The sequence below is a fragment of the Capra hircus genome, chromosome 4, assembly GCF_001704415.2.
Source record: "Capra hircus breed San Clemente chromosome 4, ASM170441v1, whole genome shotgun sequence".
Lineage (NCBI taxonomy): Eukaryota > Metazoa > Chordata > Mammalia > Artiodactyla > Bovidae > Capra > Capra hircus.
Window position 1 is genome coordinate 116,112,113 of NC_030811.1, and position 13,116 is coordinate 116,125,228.

Here is a 13,116-nt window from a genome sequence, read left to right on the forward strand (position 1 = left end):
CTGGGTGTTCTTTGGAAGGAATGATGCTAAAGCTGAAAGTCCAATATTTTGTCCACCACATGCAAAGAATTGACTCATTGCAAAAGGCTCTGATGCTGGGAAGGATTGGGGGCAGGAGAAGAAGGGGACGACAGAGGATGAGATGGCTGGATGGCATCACCAACTAGATGGACATGAGTTTGAGTGAACTCCGGGAGTTGGTGATGGACAGTGAGGCCTGGAGTGCTGCAGTTCATGGGGTTGAAGAAAGTTGGAAATGACCGAGCGACTGAACTGAACTGAAGCAGGCGAAAGATCTGTCTTTGGAAAATGATAAAATATTGATGAAAGAAACTAAAGACAGCACAAACAGATGGAAAGATGTACCATGTTCTTGGATTGGAATAATTCATATTGTTCAAATAATCATACTACCCAAGGCAATCTGCAAATTCAGCGGAATCCCTATCAAATTACCAACAGCATTTTTTTCACAGAACTAGAAAAAACACCTTAAAGTTTGTATGGAGACACAAAAGGCACTGAATAGGCAAAATGCTCTTGAGAAAGAGCACTGGAGTAATCACGCTCCCTCATTTCAGACTATACTACAGAGCCACAGCCTTCAAATCAGTATGGTACTGGCACAAAAACAGAAATAAAGCTCAGTGGAACAGGACAGAAAGCCTATGGTCACCTAATCTATGACAAAGGAGGCAAGAATGTACAGTGGAGAAAAGATAGTCTCTTCAATAAGTGGTGCTGGGAAATTTGGACAGTTACACGCAAAATAATGAAATTACATTTTTAAAGCTGTATAAAAAAATATGCTTAAGATAACTAAAGGCCTAAATGTAAGACCTGATGCTATAAAACTTCAGAAGAAAATGTAGGCAGAACATTCTTTTACATAAATTGTATCACTATTTTTTGGATCTATCTCTTAAAGCAAAGGAAATAAAAGCATGAATAAATAAATGGGACCTAATTAAACTTAAAAGCTTTTGCGCAGCAAAGGAAATTACCAGCCAAATGATGAGACGTCTACTGGATGGGAAAATATCTGTGAGTGATATCACTAATAAGGGGATACTATCCAACATACGTGAACATCTCAACAACTCAACAGAAAAAAAATGCAATTAAAAATGTGTAGAAAACTTAAATAGACAGTTTTCTAAAGACACACAGATGGCCAACAGGCAGATGAAAAGATATGCGACACTGTTGATCACTAAGGAAAAGCTGATTTAAAATATCCTCATGCCTGTTAGAATGGCCGCCATAAAACACACACACACACACTCACACAATGAATATCAGCGAGAATGTGGAGAAAAAGGAGCCTTTATTCCCTGTCTGTGGGAATGTAAATCAGTGCAGCCACTGTGTAAACTTGTATGATGGTTTCTCTATATGGCCCTGCAATTCCACCGTGAGTATATATCTGAAGAAAACCCCAAAGTCTAACTCAGAAAGATGCATGCACCCCAGTGTTCACAGCAGCATCATTTACAGTTGCCAAGGTATGGAAATACCCTAAGTGTCCATCGGTAGATGAATGGCTAGAGAAGACGTGGTACATATATACAGTGGAATACTTATTCAGCCATAAAAAAGAATGAACCATTGCCATTTGCAACAACATGGATGGACTTGGAGGCTATTATTCTAAATGAAATAAGTCAGAGAAAGACAAATACTGTATAATATCACTTATGTGTGGAGTTAAAAAAAATTAAAAAAAAAACTACTGAATATAAAAAAGAACCAGACTCACAAATATATAGAGACCAAACTAGTGGTTACCAGTGGGGAGAAGGAAGGGGAGGGGGAAGTATAACAGTAGGGGATTAAGAGGGACAAACCATTATACATAAAATAAGCTGTAAAGATTGTGCAACATGGGGAATTCAGCCATTATTTTCTAACTATAAATAGAGTATAGCCTTTAAAATTGTGAATCACTCTATTGTACACCTGTAACATATAATATTTACAAAAACTATACTTCAAATATGGAGAAGGAAACCCACTCCAATATTCTTGCCTGGAGAATCCTATGGACAGAGGAGCTTGGCAGGCTACAGTCCATGGGGTTGCAAGAGTAGGACATGACGTAGTGAGTAAACCACCACCGCATACTTCACATACAAAGTAAAAAGAATAGCAAGTAAAGAAGCAGGAAGGAAATCTTTCAAAGGGAGGAAATCAAACAGAAAAAGTATCGGTGGCTATGGAGATATAAACATCAGCTCATTCTTTTTCTTTGTGAATTAACCTTTTCTAGAAAGAGTGGTCAAAAGGAGAAAGAAACAACTCTGTAATGAGAAAACTGAAAAAATTCAGCAAAGACCAATCTTTTCAATTAAATCATGAAAAAAAAGGGACTTTAAGAGACTAAAATAAGATATAAAAGTGAACCGCAGGAACATAGAGAATTCATTGTGAGGAGGGTTCTTCTTCCACAGTTTATAAACCAGCTTGAAGAGGATGCGAGTACATGAAACATGTGGATAAACTTGATGCTTCAAGTTAGGAAAAAATTTTAAGGGTACAGTTTGTTCACTGTATATTTTTCTTTACCAAGTCTAACTCTGACCTATGCTTCCTCAGTTTTAGTTGATCTTAGAGCTTTACTTGGTGAGAATACTTGGTGTTCCTCCAAAGACAATAAGAAATTGCTAAACTAGGCCTGAGTTTTGCCCCATCTTCCCAGCCCCTGATGACATACAATAGAATTCTGACAGTGTTGGTAACCCACAGAGAATGTCTCAATGTTGGTTTTGTTCTCTAAACTAAAACTGAAAAGCAATTTCATGGTATCAGGAATGGTCGGCCTACACCAGTTTTGTCCAGTAGAACTCTTTATGATGATGGAAATGGTCTAGACCAGCACTGTCGTTTATGGTACCCACCGATCACATGTGATTATTGGATACTTGAAATGTGGTTGGTGCAACTGAGGAAGTGAATTTAAATTCCAACTAATATTAATCAATTCACATTTGAATTTAAGTGGTGCATGTGACTAGAGGCTACCAACCAGGGCGCTGCAGACTCTATGAATGGTGAGACATTTGCCATTTGGATGTGTTCATTAATAGCTTCTATGTCATATCAGAAAAGAACTAACTCCAGCAGGGAAAAATGCTATGTCTCAGTGCATTTTAAACACTGCAACACTTTGTATCATGTCTCTTTGCAACAATTATCCAGCAGCAGGAGGGAGTCAGACAGAGAAGGCAGAAGATTCAGCACCTGTCCTTGGGTTCTCTCATTCTCAGCAAGTGTGCCACGCGCCCTGGGAATCCCAGGCACTAGTAGTTCTCTTTAATGTGGTTTCCAGCAAAGGAGTTTAAGCTTGGCTACTATCTAACCCCCTCTTCCCCCAGCCCTCAGCCTTCTATAAATCAGACTCAGGGGTTGCTAGCTCACCCAGTGCATTTGGGCACAGACATGGGCTTCCCAGGTGGCACTGCTGGTGAAGCGCCCATCTGCTGATTCAGGAGACAGAAGAGACACAGGTCCAGTCTCTGGGTCAGGAAGCTCCCCTGGAGGAGGGCACGGCAACCCACTCCAGTATTTTCAAATAGAGAATGTTGTGGACGGAGGAGCCTGGTGGGCTATAGTCCATAGGGGTCGCACAGAGTCAGACATGACTGTAGCACCTTAGCATATAAGCACGCACATGGTATGTTAGTTCCTGTTGTTGGAGACAGGTGGAGCTGCCAAAGCAATGATGCTCTAAGAAATAAAAAAAGCTTCTTAATGTTTAGTGATTTTTAAAATTATTTTCTCCAAAAAAATTACATCTCATAAATGTGCCTTAGAAGGCTGCAGAGCTGACTTTAAGTAACTGTCTGTAAAACAGGACAATTTTCGGACTGGAAAGGACTACAGAGTTCATCCACCTCCCTTAAAGATTTCACTTGGTAAAGGAGAGACTGGAGCTCAGAGACATTGACTTGCCTGTAGCCACTCTGTTAATTAGCAGCAGAGATTAAACTGGAATTTAGCTCTTCTGGTTTCTAGTTCTTTTTCAGTACAAAATGTAACTTATCTGTATTTTGTCTGGAATGCACATCACACTTTTGACAACATTTCAATGTTGGAGACAGCCTACTTTATGAATATTTTTCCCCTCAAATAGTCATTCTCTTCACATGTCTCCTGCACAGATAAAGCCCTTTTCTGAGGAAAGAATTTAACTTAAAGAAGGTACTTCACTGCATTCAAATAAGCCCCTTAAACATCCTGCACTTTAAGCTTTTATTCTAGGTTCCATTGTGAGGTGATAATGAGGTGCTGAAAACTAATTAGCTCATCAGACAGAACTGTCTGGTCTGCCATCTGCTGAGTCTGGAGAGTGATAGTCACTGGTCGAACTGAGAAATGGGACTAAAAATATCACACTCTCCTGTTCCTCACCCTGTTCTTGCCTTGGTGCCTGAGGCAGAAGCGACTACGTGAGATTTTTGGGCTTCTCGCCTGGCCAGCCAGGCTCACAGTCACACCGTGATCATCCATGCCCACGTGGGTTTTCAAATCCAAGCGGTGTCCCTGAGGTTCTCTTGACTTGGGTCCTCCTCCAAAGCACACAACCTGTCACACTGTATGCGTGAGGGGAGCGAATGGCTTGAGACTGCAAGATATGTTATTCTCATTAACCAAATTGCCAGGACCCCAAAGTATCTGTCAGCAGAGTGTCCCTCACATAGATTTTGCAATGAATTCTTGGACCTTTTCTGTAGGCAGTCTCTATTATCATGGATTCAGATAGCTTGTGACTCTGGAGCAAGGCAATTTTTCTTTGTTCTTTTGTTACTTCGAGCTTCCCTGGGTGGCACTGGTGGTAAAGAACTTGCCTGCCCATGCAGGAGACACAGGTTCCATCTCTGGGTCAGGAAGATCCCTTGGAGTAGGAAAAGGCAACCTACTCCAGTATTCTTATCTGGAAAATCCCATGGACAGAGGAGCCTTGTAGGCTACAGTCCGTGGGTCACCAGGGAATCAGTCAAAGCTGAGTGACTGAGCACACACAGAGTGAAGGGCTAGACTTGATAAGCAAGTTTGCTTCCCCAGAATTAGTAATGTGTTGGTAGCTGCTTGCTTTCACAAGCCCAGTACTCACCCAGTAGGCACTGCTGGTCTGGGACAGCTGGGGTTTCTCTTTTCTGGTCTAAGTGCCCTTGGCTTCTCCTATTAGAGCTCCCGGAGGAAAACTTTTGAATGTCTACTTGGGAAGACAGTGTGTGAAGTGTAGGCAAGGGTCTATTTTGTCAAATTATCCAAGATGTCATTTTTCCTATTATGATTCAAAACTGAAAAGTCAGATTCCTTTAGAAAATTAGCCAATCTGCATGCTCACATACAACCAAACAGTAAGAGAAAAAAAATTCCAAATTGGAATTCAAAATCCCAAATTGTCAATAGGAAGAACACCAGAAATCAGTCATATTTGCACTCAGTTCAATTCAGTCGCTCAGTCTTGTCCGACTCTTTGCGACCCCATGAATTGCAGCACGCCAGGCCTCCCTGTCCATCACCAACTCCCGGAGTTCACCCAGACTCATGTCCATTGAGTCCGTGATGCCATCCAGCCATCTCATCCTCTGTCGTCCCCTTCTCCTCCTGCCCCCAATCCCTCTCAGAATCAGAGTCTTTTCCAATGAGTCAACTCTTTGCATGAGGTGGCCAAAGTACTCAAGTTTCAGCTTTAGCATCATTCCTTCCAAAGAAACCCCAGGACTGATCTCCTTCAGAATGGACTGGGTGGATCTCCTTGCAGTCCAAGGGACCCTCAAGAGTCTTCTCCAGCACCACAGTTCAAACGCATCAATTCTTCGGCGCTCAGCCTTCTTCACAGTCCAACTCTCACATCCATACATGACCACTGGAAAAACCATAGCCTTGACTAGACTTGCACTAATGCTAAATGAATAATGGCACTTGTGTGCTGGCAGAAGGTTGATTTTTCTCTTCCATTTGAGGAACAGTGTAATGCTCTATATTCTGAAAAATCCAAATGGCTTGTGTTCACACACCCTTTTGTACTGACTCTTTCACTCGAGAGAGATTTCTATTAGCCATTATATAACATCAACCTCAGTGCAGTGATGCGTCCAAAGACCCTTGGTCCTCCAGGACCACGAACACACCTGCATGGCGACAGCCATGGAGACAGACGGCCGGCAGGCTGCAGGGCAGACAGACTGACAGGTAGTGTTCACGTGCTCCTGCTCATTTGGGTTTCCTGGTGAGGCCTGAATCATTGTCTTTCCAGGAATGGCTCCCTCTCCAGGTTATGTTGGTTGATTGTTTTAACTGAGAGCATTGAGTGGCTGTCCACTCCATCCTTACAACGCTTTGAGCTGGCTGACTCGCCCACTTCTCAGCCTGCAGAGAGGAGCGGCAGTGAGTCTGTGGCGTGACCGTTCACTCGCCATGAACAGGGCACACTCCTGCCCTCCCCGCTTGGCCCTTGTCCTTGTTTGTTTGCTTGTCCTCCCTGGCCTTCAGGCTTTCCCCCTGTTCTAGGCTCCCCGTGCCCGCTGTGCACTTTACACGCTGATCCTCACTGGACTCTTGCTGCTTAAAATGTGGTGCAGGCTCACCTCTGTGCTTGTGGGAGTGCAGACCCCCGGGCCCATAGCCAGTCTTTAAGGAGATCCCCAGGAAGTCTGTGGACCTCACAGTTCTGTCTGTCTGTCTGGGCCGCTGCTCTCTTCCTCTCTCCTTGGCTCCAGATCCTGGTTATCTCCCCTCCACCCTTCACTGTCGTCGGTGGACAGAGAACATCTCAGCTTCTCCTCGTCTTGGTTAGGGATGCACTGATGAATTTCTTTTAATTATGATGTGTTTTACTCCTTCTAAAAGTTTATAAATTCCCGTAAGTGCAGAGGGCATTTCTGATTCATCTCTTTCTGATTCATCCTCCTGGATGGTCCTTGGCGAATAGACTTGATGTATTGAATTAACAAGAGCAGGTACGTGATGCGGAAATGCTGAGACTTGGGATTTGCATTTGAAAAGTCACTGGAGTGGGGACCTGAGGTCTGTGACAATGAAACAGTAAAGTTTGGAAGAGGAGGAGGAACCGATTCGAGATATAATGAACCTGACACTAAGAGAATCTTTCAACTCCTTAAAGGGCTGCTTCTCAGTCCTCCGACCCATCCACACTGAACCCCATGTCCCCTGCATGTGTAAAATGGGTGATTAGTGCCAAAGTTGCAAAATTATTATGAGACACAGTTTAGATAAGGTTGGTAAAGCATGTAACAAATTTGGCACGTGCTATGTGCTGAGTAAATATGCTTCCCCGCCCTCATTCTAATGCAGCTGAACTGAGGATTGCAAATCGTAGACGCTTTGTTCTGCAAGGACTATAGACCAATGACACTTACATTTAATAATTTGTCTACATCTTTTCTAAAATGAGAATTTGAAGTAATTTAAAATATAAGAGCGTTGGTACAAAAGAGGAAAAAGTAGTTCTGCCATAACTGTAGACACAAAACTCGCCGATGCACAGGAGCCTGTCTGTAAAACTTCTGGAGTTCAAAGCAAATAGGGAAATGCTTAAGAAATGTCTTAAGAAGTCACCTTTAGAAGAAGGAGAAAAATGTGGCTTTTGTTCTGCCGAGCAAAGACGACACTCTGAAAGAAGTTTCCTAAGAGACTCTTTCAGCAGGGTCACTGAGTCATGCAGAGGAAGATGTTTATTTCAGACACAGAGTCCTGTCTCATAGGGAGGGTTCTGAGTAAACACTGAAGGCAAGCAATGTTAATCAATTCATTGAAGGTCATTTTCCCTAATTCCCTCCCTTATTTAAAAACATGTCCTCTTCTAAATGAGCTTCCTATCTCCTTGCGCGTGTGTGGTCCCCTGATTTATTAATGATTTATTTATTCATCATTCTCTGTAGATGGTGAGGCAAGACTCCCCTTGCCAATACCTGTGTCACTTTAATTCACAGGGGAGCCTGGCACATAGTAGGTAGCTGTGAAGGAGAGAACAGAGCTTCTCTGCTCGGGCTGTACTCCAGACTTCTCTGGGAGCTATCACAGACGCCTGCAAGCTTCCCCTTGAGGTTCTGGTTTAATTGGCCTGGGGAGAAGAGCTGTCACAGGAACTTTTATAAGCTACTCAAGAGATTCACCTGTACAGTTGGAGTTGAGGACAGACAGGGCAGATTATATAAATATACGATTCAATTTAATTGTATGATTGCATCATTTTCACCAATTACTACATTAAACTAGGTAGGATGTTAGATATCAAAATGAGGAACACACACAGTCCTTGTCCTTGGAAAACGGTGTGTGTGCAAGAGATAGCAGAGCTGTTCGAAGAGCATACTGCACCACGATGATGGAAGAACCGCGTTCCATCAGATGTGGGCTGTGCACCAGCCACCAAGCCCTGGCATGCCTGCCTCACCTGATCTCTGCAACCATCCCTGAGCAAGGCGTGATGATGACTGTCCCATTACGACGTGAGGGAGTTGAGGATGAGTCAGTGCACTTGAAAATCCTTGTAACATCTGTCCTTTAAATTCTGGGTGGCATAAGCTTCCGAGTTGCCTTCTTTAAAATTTTTTAATTAAAAATTATTTTATTGAAGTACAGTTTATTTATATTGTTGCATTAATTTCTGCTGTACAGTGAAGTGACTCATTATATGTGTGTGCGTATATATATGTGTATATATATGTATATATATATATGTGTATGTATATATATGTGTGTGTAAATATATATATATATAAAATTTACCGTATTGTTTTCCATTATGCTTTATTGGATATATATATATATATGTGTATATATATATATGTATGTGTGTGTCTATATATATATATATATATATATATATAATTTACCGTATTGTTTTCCATTATGCTGTATCGGATATTACATGCAGTTCCCTACACTATACAGTGGGACCTTGTATATCCATCCTGTATATAATAGTTTGCTTCTGCTGAACCCAGACTCCCAGTCTCTCCCTCCCACCTCTCTCCTTCCCCTTGGCAGCCACAAGTCTGTTCTCTGTGTCTGTAAGACTGCCTCTGCTTTGTAGATAAATTCATTTGCATTATTTTAGATTCCACATGTAAGCAATATGATGTGATATTTGTCTTTCTGACTTACTTCACTTAGTATGGTAGATCTCTGGGCCTATGTTACTGCAAATGGCGTTATTTCATTCCTTTTTATGGCTGAGCAATATTCCATTGTATCTGTGAACACCACCTTCTTTATCCATTCCTCTGTTGATGAACGTTTAGGTTGTTTCCATGTTCTGGCTATTGTAAATAGAGCTGCTGTGAACACTGGAGTGCATGCGTCTATCTGAATTATGGTTTTTTTATGGATATGTGCCCAGGGGCAGGATTGCTGGATCATATGGCAACTCTCCTGAAATATCAATAACCCCAGATATGCAGATGACACCACCCTATGGCAGAAAGCGAAGAAGAACAGAAGGTTGCTTCTTAAAAGTGAAAGAGGAGAGTGAAAAAGTTGACTTAAAGCTCAACATTCAGAAAACGAAGATCATGACATCCAGTCTCATTGCTTCATGGCAAATAGATGGGGAAACAATGGAAGCAGTGAGAGACATTATTTTTCTGGGTTCCAAAATCACTGCAGATGGTGATTGCAGCCATGAAATTAAAAGATGCTTGCTCCTTGGAAGAAAAGTTATGACCAACCTAGACAGCATATTAAAAAGCAGAGACATTACTTTGCCAACAAAGGTCTGTCTAGTCTAAGTTTTTCCCGTAGTCATGCATGGATGCGAGAGTTGGACTATAAAGGAAGTTGAGCGCCGAAGAATTGATGCTTTTGAACTATGGTGTTGGAGGAGATTCTTGAGAGTTCCTTGGATTGCAGGGAGATCCAACCAGTCAATCCTAAAGGAAATCAGTCCTTAATATTCATTGGCAGGACTGTGTTGAAGCTGAAACTCCAATACTTTGGCCACCTGATGCGAAGAGCTCACTCATTTGCTGACTCATGCTGCTGGGAAAGATTGAGGGCAGGAGGAGAAGGGGACGACAGAGGATGAGATGGTTGGATGGTATCACTGACGTGATGGACATACATTTGACTAAATTCTGAGAGTTGGTGATGGACAGGGAGGCCTGGCATACTTCAGTCCATGGGGTCAAAAAGAGTCAGACACAACTGAGCAACTGAATTGAATTGAACTCATGGCAACTCTGTTTTCAGTTTTTAAAGAAACCTTCGCACTGTTCTCCATAGTGGCTGCACTAGTTTACATCCCATCAACAGTGTAGGAGGGCTCCGTTTTCTCTATACCCTCTCTAGCATTTCTTATTTGTAGACATTTTAAAAAACGGACATTCTGGCTTGTGTGAAGTGGTACTTTATTGTAGTTTTGATGTGCATTTCTGAATTTCCTTTTCAGATTCCGCAGAAATGGAAAGGAAATAAGCTAAGGTAGCTTTGGAGCTGTCGGCATGGGGACTGGTGCCTGTGTGGGTGCTTTTGCCTTGGATGAAGGCGCAGTCGTGTCCAGCTGGCTGTGGGGTGGATGGAGGTGTGTGGGGCTGGGAGGCGGGAATGGACCGTGGGCAGGACCCTGAGTTGGAACTGACCTCATTTTACAACGTGGGACGTTGCGATCAGAGTTTGAGGACTTTAGTCTAAGATCTCCTGGAGAAGGAAATGGCAACCCACTGCAATATTCTTGCCTGGAAAATCTTTCCAAGGACAGAGGAGCCTTGTGGGCTACAGTCCCTGGGGTTGCAAAGAGCTGGACGCGACTGAGAAACCGGGTGCAGAGTGTGGCTGGCAGAGGACTAACTGCTGCACACGTTCTGTGTGTTACGCCCGCTTTAAGCATTTTGAGTATTGGCTCAAGCCTTGTAAAACCCTGTGAGGAATGAACCATTGTCTCCATCTTACTGTTGACAAAGCTCAAGCAACACCGTCAGGCAACTCCCCCGAGTCATAGATCAGTGGGCAGCCAGGTGTGCGCCCAGCCAGCTCTCTGTGCCCACCTGGTCGGATGCCAGCAGCAGGTTCTAGGCAGGAGCCGTGGCAGGCTGGTTATCCTGAACGTAACTGGTGCCATATTTGATACTTGGTGAATCTTATTTGATGTTTGGTGATATTTACAATCCAGATTTCTCCTTTTAGGTTTTAGACTAACCTAGACACACTTCTGGGTGTAAAATAGATAACCAGCAAGGGCTGACCGTAAAGCACGGGGAACTCTACTCAATACACTGTAATGACATATATGGGAAAAGAATCTGAAAAATAACACATAATATAGGTACATGTATAATAATATATACATACATATTACACATAAAATATATAATATATAGGTATAAGTGAAACACTTGGCTGTACACCTGAAACTAACAGAATGCTTGTAAATCAATTATATAGTCCAATTTAAAACAATCACTCCTTTTAACCCACGCTGTCCTCAGAGCCTAGGAGGCCCAACTTTAGGGGTGGGGAGCAAGGTCTTCCAGCCCTCAGCTCGCTAGACGCCTCCCTGCCTTCTGCAGCCTCATTCCTCAGAAGTTAGTTTCAGGATTTTAAAGACAGACCTTCCATACGCTGCCAAACTAGCAGAGTTTCCTGTTTGACTCTGCTTTCCGCCTACTCAGAACTCCCACCGCTCCACTCCTCACTTGACCCCACCTCCGTGTGTGCTGACTTAAAAGGATTGCAGCTTCAAGCATGAGTTCCAGCCCCTTCCATCTAGGCAGACTTTCTGCTTGCACACCAGACGCACATGCACACAATGCTTTTTGCTTCTTTAAACGCACGTAGGCGTGAACCACTGTCCTCTTCAAGTAGTCACTGGTGTTTGTTGAAAAGTGGATCTGGAAAACACTTCATCTGAAGGTCCAGCGCAGGAGGGACCCGGGGTAGCCGGTGGGTTCGTGCCATCAGGAAGGGGGCTGCAGGGGGCGTGCCTTGTGTGGCCACGGCTGCCGCCCTTGGACCTGTGCTTGTTTTACTGAGTTTTCACTTTCCTCTCAGGTTCAAAGGATTTGTTGACAAAGTAAGCCACTGGTTCTATGCAGATAAATAATGCCAATATTTATTAGAGAATTATCTAGCTGAACTTCAATATACTAACATTAAAAGCAAGATAAATAGACAGAGCAGAGGATACATCACCAAATTGGGTTTTGACCAACATCCAGACTCAATCAGCGCTGGGAAGTCGTGTGTCAGAGCACGTCTGGAGTTGCAGTTGGGAAAGGGTCCCTCCATGGGTGAGACTTCAAAGAGTGCAGTTTGGGGTTCCTGCTTATAATCCCAGGATGCAAACTGATATGATCATCAGTCTGTGAGCAAACTGCAGCTCTGGTTTCATGATAATGCTGTTTGTTCCGTTGTGTAAAACTTGGGATGCTGCTAAGCCTGAGGCTTGGCTGGCCAGGCCCCCTCCTCGGTCTCAACAATCTCAAGATTCTTCTCGCATCTTACCTGTGGTGCTCAAGTCTCACACTCACAGCGGGCCATCACTCCCAGCCACTCCCAGTCGGGCAGTGTCCAGGCAGGTTAGACGCAAGGTCTGAGGCCTGCTCTGCTTTGTCGCTGAAGCCTAAGCAAGACTGCTCATGTAATTTCCCTAACAGTGCTCTAGCCCACTCTCTGTCACCCCTGCATCTTTGTTAGGGGCTGCCATGTCCCAGGACTGGCCTAGAGGTTTAGGAGGAAAAAGAAATGCAACTCTCTAAGGGTTCCTAGCCTAGCAAAGGGGAGTTTTTAAGAGGCAGAGTTCTGCATGTACAATTTCCTGACAGTTTTCTACTTTAAGATGGGGAGAGCCAGCCTCCTGGAAGATCATGGAGAATTCTCAAATGAATCAAGTGGAAGGTGTATGTTCCTGGACAACTGACCAGGGAAAAGTATAAAGGGGATGCCAGGGAGTCCTTCCCCGTTCTGTGTGGCCCACCCAGCAGCTGTGGGTGCCTGCACCAACACTGCCACAAGACTTCGCCATGTGCGAATTCCAGAGGTCTAAGTTCAAGCCGAGAGCAACCTTGAAACTGAAGGTGATGAGTTCTTAATTACTAATGGGACTAGGAAGGTTGGCAGTGGATTTAGAAGTCCAGTTCTGACGGGGTG